The sequence below is a fragment of the Carassius carassius genome, chromosome 24 (genome assembly GCF_963082965.1).
Source record: "Carassius carassius chromosome 24, fCarCar2.1, whole genome shotgun sequence".
NCBI classification, from domain to species: Eukaryota; Metazoa; Chordata; class Actinopteri; order Cypriniformes; family Cyprinidae; genus Carassius; species Carassius carassius.
The window spans coordinates 9,635,726-9,651,004 of NC_081778.1; positions in this window are offsets into that span (position 1 = coordinate 9,635,726).

A 15,279-nucleotide genomic window follows, 5' to 3' on the forward strand; every position below is an offset into this window, starting at 1 on the left:
AATGTGTGTTTAGGCAGCACACTGCAATCAGAAGGATATTGAAGCATTAGCTATTTCCAAGTCTTATGTATGTATCGATATAACTAGGGTTGGGTATTGTTTGAATTTAATAAATTCTGATTCGATTCCGCTTATTGATTCAGATTATTTTCAATTCCTATTTTCGATTTCAAAGTGATCATATAATGAAGTGAAACATTTATTCAGTGTCTGTCCCTTGCAAACCATTTATTGGAGCTGAATAGATAGATAAAACAGTAGACAACTAAACAAAATCACATGCAATTTATGAATAAATGATTCAGTGACTCACTCAAGATATTCAAGTTAATTTTTGCATAGCACTTTTCACAATACAAATTGTTGCAAGGCAACTTTACAGAAAATTAAGTTTCTACAAAATATTTATTAGTAGCTTATCAGTGGTGACTGTCAGTTAATGTACACATGGCAGAAATGTACGGAAAAATCTATTAAAGACATAATCAGACAATGAACGTTATTATTAGCAATAATCAAGTCTGCTTTATTGTCAATACTTCCACATGTACAGTACAGTACAGCTAACCTGTGTTTCTTTGTTCTCCTGTCTCCAGGACGCCTGTGACAAACCAGTTACCTGAATTCCCTACGAGCTTTGATATCTCCTGTATTCTCATAAAACTCTCTGGGCAGTGACCTTCCCTGTAAAGCAAAAGAGACAAGTATTAGTGTGGCTTTGACGTCTCCACAATTGACAAACTCACCTGTATTTCATTCACAGAACTCACACCTGAAATTACCTCCTACTCACCTTTCAATTCAATTCAATTCAAGTTTATTTGTATAGCGCTTTTTACAATACAAATCGTTACAAAGCAACTTTACAGAAAATTATGTTTCTACAATATTTAGTAGTAGCTAGTAGTTTGTGCACGTTTGACAGGATTTTAGAAAAATAAAAATAATAATAATAATAATACAAGACGTAGTCAGCTAGATGATGAACTATCAATATTATTAATTAATAGTAATTTATAGGATGCAGTCACACATGTAGCAATATTTGTTAGTTCTGTTTGTTGATTCAAGGTTAGCATCATCTGGGGTCCTCTGAGGGTCAGCATCATCTCTTCTCAGGTGTTCTGGATCCAGACTGGAGCTTGTGTAAATCCTAGTTACCACGGGATGTAAATCCCGTGGCAAAACATAGAAACAAAATAGAGACATCATTAGCATAGCTGCTGATCCAACAAAGTAAAATTAGTTTAACCCAAGCTAAAGAATAAAAATGCAGATGCAACTACACTCACAATTTAAGAGATACATTATTCGAATGCTTGGCGAAAGAGATGCGTTTTTAATCTAGATTTAAACAGAGAGAGTGTGTCTGAACCCCGAACATTATCAGGAAGGCTATTCCAGAGTTTGGGAGCCAAATGTGAAAAAGCTCTACCTCCTTTAGTGGACTTTGCTATCCTAGGAACTACCAAAAGTCCAGCGTTTTGTGACCTTAGGGTGCGTGATGGGTTGTAGCGTGGTAGAAGGCTAGTTAGGTACGCAGGAGCTAAACCATTTAGGGCCTTATAGGTAAGTAATGATAATTTGTAACTGATACGGAACTTAATAGGTAGCCAGTGCAGAGACTGTAAAATAGGGGTAATATGATCATATTTTCTTGACCTGGTAAGGACTCTAGCTGCTGCATTTTGGACGACCTGTAGCTTGTTTATTGACGAAGCAGGACAACCACCTAGAAGTCCATTACAATAGTCCAGTCTAGAGGTCATGAAAGCATGAACTAGCTTTTCTGCATCAGAAACAGATAACATGTTTCGTAGCTTGGCAATGTTTCTAAGATGGAAGAATGCGGTTTTTGTAACATTGGAAATATGATTTTCAAAAGACAAATTGCTGTCCAATATAACACCCAGATTTCTGACTGTAGAGGAAGTAACAGTACATCCGTCTAGTTGCAGATTGTAATCTACAAGATTCTGTGTGGTGTTTTTTGGTCCAATAATTAATATCTCTGTCTTATCCGAATTTAATTGGAGAAAATTATTTGTCATCCAATCTTTTACATTTTTAACACACTCTGTTAGCTTAGATAATTGGGAAGTTTCATCTGGTCTCGTTGAAATATATAGCTGAGTATCATCAGCATAACAGTGGAAGCTAATTCCGTATTTTCTAATAATATTACCAAGGGGCAACATGTATATTGAAAATAGAAGGGGACCTAGGACGGATCCTTGTGGCACTCCATATTTTACTGATGATAAATGAGATGACACCCCATTTAAGTAAACAAAATGGTAGCGATCGGACAGGTAGGATCTAAACCATCTTAGAGCCTGCCCTTGAATACCTGTATAGTTTTGTAATCGATCTATGAGTATGTCATGATCTATGGTGTCGAACGCAGCACTAAGATCAAGTAAGACTAGAAATGAGATGCAGCCTTGATCTGACGCAAGAAGCAGGTCATTTGTAATTTTAACAAGTGCAGTTTCTGTGCTATGGTGGGGCCTAAAACCTGACTGAAATTCTTCATACAGATCATTTTTATGCAGGAAGGTGCTCAATTGAGCAGACACAACTTTTTCTAAAATTTTAGACATAAATGGAAGATTTGAAATAGGCCTATAATTTGCCAGTACACTAGGATCTAGTTTTGGTTTCTTAATAAGAGGCTTGATAACCGCCAGCTTGAATGGTTTTGGGACGTGACCTAAAGATAACGACGAGTTAATGATATTGAGAAGCGGTTCTTCGGCTACAGGTAACAGCTCTTTTAGTAATTTAGTGGGTACAGGATCTAATAAACATGTTGTTGGTTTAGATACAGTGATAAGTTTATTTAGCTCTTCCTGTCCTATATTTGTAAAGCACTGCAGTTTATCTTTGGGTGCGATGGATGAAACTGAAGTGTTAGACGCTGTAGAATCTACATTTGCTATTGTATTTCTAATGTTATCTATTTTATCAGTGAAGAAATTCATAAAGTCATTACTATTTAACGTTGGTGGAATATTTGAATCAGGTGGCGTCTGGTAATTTGTTAATTTAGCCACTGTACTAAATAAAAACCTTGGATTGTTTTGGTTATTTTCAATGAGTTTGTGGATATGCTCTGCCCTAGCAGTTTTTAGAGCCTGTCTATACCTGGACATACTGTTTTTCCATGCAGTTTTAAAAACTTCCAAGTTAGTTTTTCTCCATTTGCGTTCAAGACTACGAGTTACTTTCTTGAGAGAGTGAGTATTACTGTTATACCATGGCACGGTACGTTTTTCTCTAACCTTTTTCAATTTGATGGGGGCAACAGCTTCTAATGTATTAGAGAAAATAGTGCCCATGTTGTCAGTAATTTCGTCTAATTCATGTGTATTTTTGGGTACAAATAGCAGTTGAGATAGATCAGGCAGGTTATTTGCGAATCTGTCTTTGGTGGCTGGAACAATAGTTCTGCCCAGACGGTAACGCTGAGACATATAGTTAATATCAGTTATACGCAGCATGCACGATACAAGGAAATGGTCTGTAATATCATCACATTGGGGTACAATATCTATAGCAGTAAGATCGATTCCATGCGATATAATTAGATCTAGTGTATGATTAAAACGATGAGTGGGCCCGGTGACATTTTGCTTGACTCCAAAGGAGTTTATTAGGTCAGTAAACACAAGTCCTAATGTATCATTTGCATTATCAACGTGAATATTAAAATCTCCCATGATTAGCGCCTTATCAACTGTAACTAGAAGGTCTGAGAGGAAATCTGCAAATTCTTTTAGGAATTCTGTATACGGCCCTGGTGGTCTATACATAGTAGCCAGAGCAAGAGATACATTAGACTTCTTTTGCATGTCTGACAGTGTAACATTTAGCAGAAGTATTTCAAAAGAGTTAAACCTGTATCCTGTTTTCTGGGTAACATTGAGAATATCACTATATATTGTTGCAACACCTCCTCCACGACCAGTCTGACGGGGCTCATGCTTATAACAGTAGTTTGGTGGAGTAGACTCATTTAGACCAAAATAATCATTTGGTTTTAGCCAGGTTTCAGTCAAGCAGAGTACATCAAAACTATTTTCTGTGATCATTTCATTTACAATAACTGCTTTGGGTGTGAGTGATCTAATATTTATGAGCCCAAACTTTAAAAATTGTTTTTGTTCATTTACTTTACATTTTTCTGGTTTAATTACGATGAGATTTTTTCTAGATCCTACATTATATTTTGACCTCACTATTCGGGGAACAGACACAGTCTTAATAGTTTTTACAGCACAAGTACTTTTATCATTTAAGCGGGTGGAACAAAACTCATCATAATAGTTATTAGGGAATTGTCTCACTAGTCACATGGAGCGAAGTGTCCTGGAGATGTTGTCAGAGAGCAGCTCCGCTCCGATTCTGCTGGGGTGTAATCCATCAGCGCGAAACAGCCTAGGACGCTCCCAAAAAAGATTCCAGTTATTAACAAATAGCAGTTTCTGTTCTTTACACCATGACAACAGCCATTCATTTAAAGCAAAAAGTCTACTGAACCTTTCGTGTCCTCGTCGATACGTGGGCAGTGGTCCTGACACGACGATCGTCGCCGCGGGCGTCGTGCTGCGAACCGTCTCGATCAGGCTGCTGAAGTCCCTCTTCAGCGTCTCCGTCTGCCGCAGCGTGGTGTCGTTAACCCCGGCGTGAAGCACGACCGCTCTGGGGCTCTCGTCGACCTTCAGGATCGCGGGTATCTGCGCAGAAACATCGAGAACACGAGCACCAGGCAAACAATGAGTGTGCACTTTACCTTCGGCTAACGTAGCACTTACGTGTCGGACGATGGAGTCTCCGATGATCACAGCGTCGCGTCCTGTCTCGCGGAGGGGAGCGAAGCGGTTCCGGATGGAGATCCGGACTCACCTCTCACAAACTCTTGTTTAAATAAAAACACTGTGTTGAATTCCATTATCTCTGTCTCCAGTGTACATCCTGACAGAAGGCTTGACCAACACCGACATGAATTCAGCACAGCCCGAGGACGTCACTTCCGCAAACACCGGTCCAACACTGGTGTACCTCGCAAACACAATCTCTTGACCAGCGCCCTTCTCCGACCGGGAAGAAGACTGCAATGGATTTCTGTTACAATGTTCTCTCGCACTGGAGCAACACGCACATCAGTACCCCACTAGGAAATCTGTGTCTGAGTATTCTCTAGAATTCCGGACTCTGGCCGCAATGAGTGGATGGAACGAGAAGGCATTGCTGACGGTTTACCAGGAAGGGTTAAATCCTGCACTGCGGTTACAGCTCGCTGCTGTGATTTCTAGGCCAGTACTGCGGTGTTGTCAGTCCAGGAGAAGTCCTCTGTGATGTGCACACCCAGGAACTTGGTGCTGCACACTCTCTCCACAGTCGCACCATTGATGGTAAGGGGAACATGCTGAGTGTGCGCCCTCCTGAAGTCAACAACAATCTCCTTCGTCTTCTCCACATTCAGAGAGAAATTGTTGTCACTGCACCACCCGGCCAGGCGGCTCATCTCACTTCTGTAGTTTGTCTCATCTTTGTTGCTAATGAGACCCACCACAGTCGTGTCATCCGCAAACTTAATGAAGAGGTTGGAGTTGTGTGACGGTGTGCAGTCGTGGGTCAGCAGAGTGAAGAGGAGGGGGCTCAGTACACATCCTTGGGGGGCCCCAGTGTTCAGTGTGATGGTGCTGAATCGGGGCTTAATTTGTGCCGGAACAAGCCGGATCTGGATCCGGGACCTCCGAAAACGGATCCGGCACCTCATTTGGGCGGATCCCCCTCCTCCAGGGGCAGTGTTTCCGTATGGCTGAGAGAGCCCTGCATTTTAGCCTGACTTTTTTACGCCCCTCGGGCCGGCTTCGGGCCGATTTCCATTTTGCAGTTCAGACGCGGGTCGGGTTTGTATGAAGCTTGGTCTTATTTGTATATTTTAGACTTCCATCAATTAGTGATGAAAAAAAGAATAATAATTGCTGCGCTGGTGGAAACAACGCGAGACCGTGCTACAGCGACTGTCAAGAGCGACTTGATGTTGTTTATTGTACCGCAGCAGCAGCACAGATGAACAGTTCTGCGGTCAAAGACATGCAATAGGCTTAAGCTTGCAAAGCACCAGCAAAAGTAATTATCATAAATGTGACGAAGAAATAATAAGGAGATATTTGAATAAACTATTGTTTTCTGAGTCTGTGTCGTAAGGATGAAGTTGTCGAGGCTGACTCCTCATTAGACACGCCTTTAGAGAAGTGCATCTTTACGGATTATGATTATATAATGAAAAAGTTTTTGTTTTCCGTTGTTTAATTTCGTTAAGTAGTCATTTAAATCTTTCTATAGACATGCAGTGTCGGTTCATTTTTTTTCCTCCGGTTAAAGACGAGAAGTCAGAAAGCGTATCATGTTTGTTTTTCCCCATTCTACAAAAGCACAGCATTTGATATTGTGAATGTGCTCAAATGAAAGCAGACCCTCATAGCCACGAATGAACCTTAACCTTAATAAAAACGAATATTACATACAAAACTGAACTATTTTAATAGTTGAAACAGTAGTATAAGCTGTTTGTTTTTTTTGGGGGGGAGGGGGTCTCTATGGCAGATAATAGCAATCCAGTCAGATGTGCTGGGAAAAAACTATCCAGACTTCATATCTCTATTATAATCTGTTTATTATCATTTTAAATCAGAGGGTTTTACAAATATTTAACCAATGATCAGCAAAACTTCGTCACCCACCTCCACTCAGCCCGGGGTAGACAGATCTCCTCTTAAAGGGCAGACAAATAACTTTGAATAGTACACCATTTATTTACTCAAACACTATGCCTGTAAAGGCTAATGTTTTGTGTGTTTGAAGACCGTATACGTATTATTTTTTTGCTATCTAGCCAATATATTTTTGTACTTTTTAAAATATCCTATGCATAAGCGCTTAATCATTTATATCATGAGACTTTGGCCAAGTGAAAAAAATTAAATAAAAAATAGGCACCCATATATCAATGATAACGTTATATAACTTGTAAAAGTTGATGAAAACGTATAATGCGATGAACTTGCACATTCTACTGACAGACAAAACACAGATCTCCTTATTCAAAAAAACCTTAACTGCATTTGAGCTTGTTTTTCATATAGACTATAGAAGTGCACATGCCATGAAACTGTTTTATTTGTCAATACCCATCAGACATTGTATTGTGTGTATTTGGTTGCTTAAACTCAACAAACCACGAAAAATAATTCTTATATTACTTGCGAAACGGCTTTATACGCGCAAACTTTGGATATGACTGTGAGGGCACATAATACAGCCTTTGGAGTGCGCTGAGCTGAAGTCTATGAACAGCATTCTGACGTATAAGTCCTTTTTGTCTAAATGTGTGAGTGCTGAGTGGAGGTCAGTTGCGATGGCATCATTGGTTGAGCGGTTGGACCGGTATACAAACTGGAAGGGGTCCAGGGGTCCAGTTGCAATTGAACTTATAGCAATATTTGATACTTATGTATGTGGTCTCAGGGTTCATATCAAGCAAAAATGATTTGTTTAACCCAAGCTAAAGAATAGTAATGTGCATTTGATCAGATATAACCAGGGCTTAATTTGTGCAGGAACAAACCGGATCTGGATAATGTCCGTCACCTCATTTTGGCAGATCCCCCTCCTCCAGGGGCGGCGTTTCCATATGGCAGTTGCCATACTGTAGCCCAATCAGGTATGCCGTGAAAATTATCCAAATTTCATCTCTCTCTCTCTCTCTCTCTCTCTCTCTATATATATATATAGCTGTTTTTATTAATTTTTTTCTCTAGAATCTTTATCTTACTATCACTGTCTGTTTTTTAAAGTGATAAAATATATCTTAATTCACACCATATTTCTGATATTATCGATCAATCTTATCAGATTAATTTTGATTGTTTAGATCGTTTGATCGTGATCATTAGCGTTTTCATTCGAACCTATCACTGTTTTCTTTTCTTTTCTCCTCTCCTCTCTCTTGCTCCAGTTTTTCACAAGTTCATCAAACAACTGTGGTAAGAATATTTCATCAAGCAGGGTGAGTAATGGCTTCTCCTGCTATTGTTATTTGCACCTCTTGTCACATGTACAGTTTATCTATCTGTCGCAGATGAGGGATTCACATGTGAATCCCTCATCTGCCCAGCGTAGTCATGGGTCAAAACACCGCTCTTCTGTTCCGATCAAAACATTAAACAGGTTCTCCCCACTCAGTGATGCACCCACTGAGAAACCTGATGAAAGTGCTCTAGTTATTGGTGATTCTATTGTACAGAACGTGAATATTGATACACCAGCCACCATAGTCAAATGTTTACCGAGAGCCAGAGCGCCTGACATCTTGGCAAGTTTAAAAGTGCTGGCTAATGCTAAACGTAAATGCAGTAAGATTGTTATTCATGCCGGCGCTAATGATGTTCGACTTCGCCAGTTAGAGATCACTAAAAATAACATTAAAGAGGTGTGTGAACTTGCAAGCATGATGTCAGACACTGTAATATGATCTGGTCCCCTCCCTGCTTACCGTGGTGACAAGATGCATAGCAGATTGTCATCACTCAATGGCTGGATGTGTAAGTGGTGCTCGCAGAATAATATAGGTTTCATAGACAATTGGACGAGCTTTTGGGGCAGACCTGACCTGTTGAAAAGAGATGGTCTTCATCCCTCCTGGGGTGGCGCCACTCTTTTCTCTAGAAATATGGCAAATAGTCTTAGTGTTTATACTTGACTAACTGGGGCCCAGGTCAGGAAGCAGGCAGACTGGCTAAACCGACCATGTGCTTGCTGCCTCACGTCACAGAGGTCAGTTAATTCTAGTGATGTGCGGATCGATACTAATATATCGATTTCTCCGATACCAGCTATGTATGTTCTAGAATCGATTATCTTATAAAAATATCGATATTTATGTAATTTGGAGCAAATATGTAGTTTATTGGAAATAGAAAGACAGCGGAAAGTAACCACAATTACCCTCGTTTATCTGAATAATGCCAACTTAGTCGGAACTACTTGTTCTTCCGCCTGCCAAGTCATGAGCGTAATACGGCACTGTACAACTGGCTGCAGTGCAGAGCACGCGTCGCTAGCAGCCACTAACACTCAGTCCGCTGCTGGCACATGTTGTTGTTCAGTCACGCTGTGTCAGTCCGGCGAAGTTACGTGTGGAGCTACTTCACTTCCATAAACTCAAACGATGCGGTTTGTGACACGTGTAACAAAACAGTGAGGTACTGTGGTAATACCACAAACCTAATCAAACATCTACATATAAATCACAAGACAGAATATGACGACGTCATGACGAGGCGGTCAGAGGAGGAGGAAAGGAGAGGTACAGGTGCTGCTAGGGCGAGACAGACATCGCTTTCAGAGTCCTTTGGTGCAGCAGGCAGGCCCTATCCAGGTACAGACTAGGGAGAAAATGAAGCGATGTGGCTGTATTTTGGGGGCTTGGGTTTTAGTGACAATGATAAAACAACGGCAGTTCCCTGAATTCTTAAAACAAATTTGTTTTAGAACTTTGGTTATACATACAGTTTCTATTTTATAAAAAAAATGCTGTGACTCAAATTGAAATGGCTAGTACAATACATAATTAGAGAAGTACCATAATAACTTCATAATTGTCAGAACCCACATTTTGAAATTTCTATTTAACCATCAGTCAAAACAAATGAGATGACGAATAATACAACTGAGTATTATTCTACTGATACAATATTATCTGTCTTCTTACCTATCAAATACTTTTCCTGGCAAACGTACTGTAAAGTCCAATGCAGCCTTGTCAATGTAATTTAAATGATCTACTCTGCAGATAATCTTACCTAACTAAATCTGGGCCGGCTGAATTGATGTGCGATTATCTCAGGGACACATTTTACTAAAATAAAGTAAATAAATAAGTAATGAAATAATTAAATGAACAAAATGTCTGCAATAGTTTAGCTTGGAGTAAAATGTGAATCTTTTCAAAGGCAGGCGAGGTTGTGAGCAAAAAAAGGAGCAGACTCAAAGGAAAAACTGTTAATATGTTGTTGTTCCTAAACAAAAACCTGTGAATGAGAGAAATTTTGAGGGAAGGTTAAAAATCTTCAAGGGGACCGGATTAACATGTCACTAAACCATAAAGTGTGAATGTTTATTGTTTTATGTTAAGATGTTCAAGCAGGCGTTTTAATATATACATGCTGCTCAGATGCTGTCAATAAATATGTAAGTTGGCTCTTTTTTTGTATGATAATTCTTCATCAATAAACAAGAAGAACCCATAATATGTCTCGTATTCAGTATGAAGTGACACTTTTGAGTACACTAACATTACTTGTTACTTTAATTTCCCAGACAGTAATTTTTGGGCAAAGTATCGGTATCGGATCGGTATCGCCGATACTCGCCGATACTCGCCTTGATTTTACTTGGTATCGGATCGGATAGGAAACCAGTGGTATCGCACATCACTAGTTAATTCTCAGCACATAGAGACTCTTTCACCTAGATATCACACTATAGAGACTGTGTCTGTTCAAATACAAAAAACGTCCAAACAAGTTAAGATTAACAACTTAATTGAGGTTCAACAAATAAAAAACAGATGCAATATGGATAAACAAATGATTAAGCTTGGCTTATTGAATATCAGATCCCTTTCTACGAAAACACTTTTTGTAAATAAAAAGTGTGGCATACGGAAGGTCGTTTGTGTTGGCTGCCTGCGGGTGTCGCTGTTGGACAGTGTTTTCTCTACTTCCTGTTGGCCTTCTGTAGCAAATTGTAGCTCCGTGTAGCTGTTTTTATTTTATTTTTTACTCTAGAATCTTTATCTTACTATCACTCTCTGTTTTTTAAAGTGGTAAAATATAACTTAATTCACACCATATTTCTGATATTATCGATCAATCTTATCAGATTAACTTTGATCGTTCACTTTTATTTTATTTCCGTGAGTGCAGTACACCTGCAAAGCGTTAGCACTCGTTAGCTTGTCATTAGCGTCTTCATTCGAACCTATCGCTGTTTTCTTTTCTCCTCTCCCTCGCTCCAGTTTTTCACAAGTTCATCAAACAACCGCAGTAAGAATTTTCATCAAGCACGGTGAGTAATGGCTTCTCCTATCATTGTTTCTTGCACCTCTTGCCACATGTACAGTTTATCTATCTATGTCGCTGATGAGGGATTCACATGTGATAAATGCAGGGAAATAGTTAGGCTGACAGAGAAGATTTCAGAATTAGAGACACGCATCCAAACTTTAATTGAGGACAGTAAAAATGTTAGGGCTCTAGATACGGCTTTGGATGCGTCTAGCTCAGGGATTCCTGTACATTGTTCGGTTCCGGAAACAGAGCCCCAGCAGCAGGGCAACTGGGTGACGGTGAGGCAGCATAGTCGTGGGTCAAAACACCGCTCTTCTGTTCCGATCAAAACATTAAACAGGTTCTCCCCACTCAGTGATGCACCCACTGAGAAACCTGATGAAAGTGCTCTAGTTATTGGTGATTCTATTGTACGGAACGTGAATATAGAGACACCAGCCACCATAGTCAAATGTTTACCGGGACCCAGAGCGCCTGACATCTTGGCAAATTTAAAAGTGCTGGCTAATGCTAAACGTAAATACAGTAAGATTGTTATTCATGCCGGCGCTAATGATGTTCGACTTCGCCAGTTAGAGATCACTAAAAATAACATTAAAGAGGTGTGTGAACTTGCAAGCACGATGTCAGACACTGTAATATGCTCTGGTCCCCTCCCTGCTTACCGTGGTGATGAGATGCATAGCAGATTGTCATCACTCAATGGCTGGATGTCTAAGTGGTGCCCACAGAATAACATAGGTTTCATAGACAATTGGACGAGCTTTTGGGGCAGACCTGACCTGTTTAAAAGAGATGGTCTTCATCCCTCCTGGGGTGGCGCCACTCTTCTCTCTAGAAATATGGCAAATAGTCTTAGTGTTTATACTTGACTAACTGGGGCCCAGGTCAGGAAGCAGACAGACTGGCTAAACCGACCGTCTGCTAGTTGCCTCCCGTCACAGAGGTCAGTTAATTTCTCAGCACATAGAGACTTTTTCACCTAGATATCACACTATAGAGACTGTGTCGAAAAACGTCCAAACCAAGTTAAGATTAACAATTTAATTGAGGTTCAACAAATAAAAAACAGAAGCAATATGGATAAACAAATGATAAAGCTTGGCTTATTGAATATCAGATCCCTTTCTACGAAAACACTTTTTGTAAATAATATGATCACTAATCATAATATAGATGTACTCTGTTTGACAGAAACCTGGCTAAAACCTGATGATTACATTATTTTAAATGAGTCCACCCCCCAAGATTACTGTTATAAACATGAGCCACGTCTAAAAGGCAAAGGTGGAGGTGTTGCTTCAATTTATAACAACGTTTTCAGGATTTCTCAGAGGGCAGGCTACAAGTATAACTCGTTTGAAGTAATGGTACTTCATATAACATTATCCAAAGAAACAAATGTTAATGATAAATCCCCTGTTATGTTTGTACTGGCTACTGTATACAGGCCACCAGGGCACCATACAGACTTTATTAAAGAGTTTGGTGATTTTACATCTGAGTTCTGGCTGCAGATAAAGTTTTAATAGTTGGTGATTTTAATATCCATGTTGATAATGAAAACGATGCATTGGGATCAGCATTTATAGACATTCTGAACTCTATTGGTGTTAGACGACACGTTTCAGGACCTACTCATTGTCGAAATCATACTCTAGATTTAATACTGTCACATGGAATTGATGTTGATGGTGTTGAAATTATTCAGCCAAGTGATGATATCTCAGATCATTATTTAGTTCTTTGCAAAATTCATATAGCCAAAATTGTAAATTCTACTTCTTGTTACAAGTATGGAAGAACCATCACTTCTAACACAAAAGACTGCTTTTTAAGTTATCTTCCTGATGTATCCAAATTCCTTAGCATATCCAAAACCTCAGAACAACTTGATGATGTAACAGAGACTATGGACTCTCTCTTTTCTAGCACTTTAAATAAAGTTGCTCCTTTACGCTTAAGGAAGGTTAAGGAAAACAGTTTGACACCATGGTATAATGAGCATACTCACACCCTAAAGAGAGCAGCCCGAAAAACGGAGCGCAGCTGGAGGAAAACAAAACTAGAGGTATTTCGTATTGCTTGGCGGGAAAGTAACATATCCTACATAAAAGCATTAAAAACTGCTAGATCCGATTACTTTTCTTCTCTTTTAGAAGAAAACAAACATAACCCCAGGTATTTATTCAATACAGTGGCTAAATTAACGAAAAATAAAGCCTCAACAAGTGTTGACATTTCCCAACACCACAGCAGTAATGAGTTTATGAACTACTTTACTTCTAAAATCGATACTATTATAGATAAAATTGCAACCATTCAGCCGTCAGCTACAGTATCACATCAGACAGTGCACTATAGACCCCCTGAGGAACAGTTTCACTCATTCTCTACCATAGGAGAGGAAGAATTGTATAAACTTGTTAAATCATCTAAACCAACAACATGTATGTTAGACCCTATACCATCTAAGCTCCTGAAAGAGGTGCTTCCAGAAGTCATAGATCCTCTTCTGACTATTATTAATTCCTCATTGTCATTAGGACATGTCCCCAAAACCTTCAAACTGGCTGTTATTAAGCCTCTCATCAAAAAACCACAACATGAGCCCAAAGAACTAGTTAATTATAGACCAATCTCGAATCTCCCTTTTCTGTCCAAGATACTAGAAAAGGTGGTATCCACACAATTATATTCCTTCTTAGAGAAAAATGGTATATGTGAGGATTTCCAGTCAGGATTTAGACCGTATCATAGTACTGAGACTGCTCTTCTTAGAGTTACAAATGATCTGCTCTTATCATCTGATCGTGGGTGTATCTCTCTATTAGTTTTATTGGATCTTAGTGCTGCGTTTGACACAATTGACCACAACATTCTTTTGCATAGACTTGAATACTTTGTTGGCATCAGTGGAAGTGCATTAGCATGATTTAAATCGTACTTATATGACCGCCATCAGTTCGTAGCAGTGAATGAAGATGTATCCTATCGATCACAAGTGCAGTATGGAGTACCTCAAGGCTCAGTACTAGGGCCGCTACTCTTCACGCTTTATATGTTACCCTTGGGAGATATCATCAGGAAACATGGTGTTAGCTTTCACTGTTATGCTGATGATACTCAGCTCTATATTTCTTCGCAGCCCGGTGAAACACACCAATTTGAAAAACTAATGGATTGCATAGTCGATATAAAAAACTGGATGACGAGTAATTTCTTACTGCTAAATTCTGAAAAAACAGAGGTGTTAATTATAGGACCTAAAAACTCTGCTTGTAATAACCTAGAACACTGTCTAAGACTTGATGGTTGCTCTGTCAATTCTTCGTCATCAGTTAGGAAACTAGGTGTGCTACTTGCTCGCAATCTTTCCTTAGAAAGCCACGTTTCTAGCATTTGTAAAACTGCATTTTTCCATCTCAAAAATATATCTAAATTACGGCCTATGCTCTCAATGTCAAATGCAGAAATGTTAATCCATGCATTTATGACCTCAAGGTTAGATTATTGTAATGCTTTATTGGGTGGTTGTTCTGCACGCTTAGTAAACAAACTACAGCTAGTCCAAAATGCAGCAGCAAGAGTTCTTACTAGAACTAGGAAGTATGACCATATTAGCCCGGTCCTGTCAACACTGCACTGGCTCCCTATCAAGCATCGCATAGATTTTAAAATATTGCTTATTACTTATAAAGCCCTGAATGGTTTAGCACCTCAGTATTTGAATGAGCTCCTTTTACATTATAATCCTCTACGTCCGCTACGTTCTCAAAACTCAGGCAATTTGATAATACCTAGAATATCAAAATCAACTGCAGGCGGCAGATCCTTTTCCTATTTTGCGCCCAAACTCTGGAATAACCTACCTAACATTGTTCGGGAGGCAGACACACTCTTGCAGTTTAAATCTAGATTAAAGACCCATCTCTTTAACCTGGCATACACATAACATACTAATATGCTTTTATTATCCAAATCCGTTAAAGGATTTTTAGGCTGCATTAATTAGGTAAACCGGAACCGGAAACACTTCCCATAACAACCTATGTACTTGCTACATCATTAGAAGAATGGCATCTACGCTAATATTTGTCTGTTTCTCTCTTGTTCCGAGGTCACCGTGGCCACC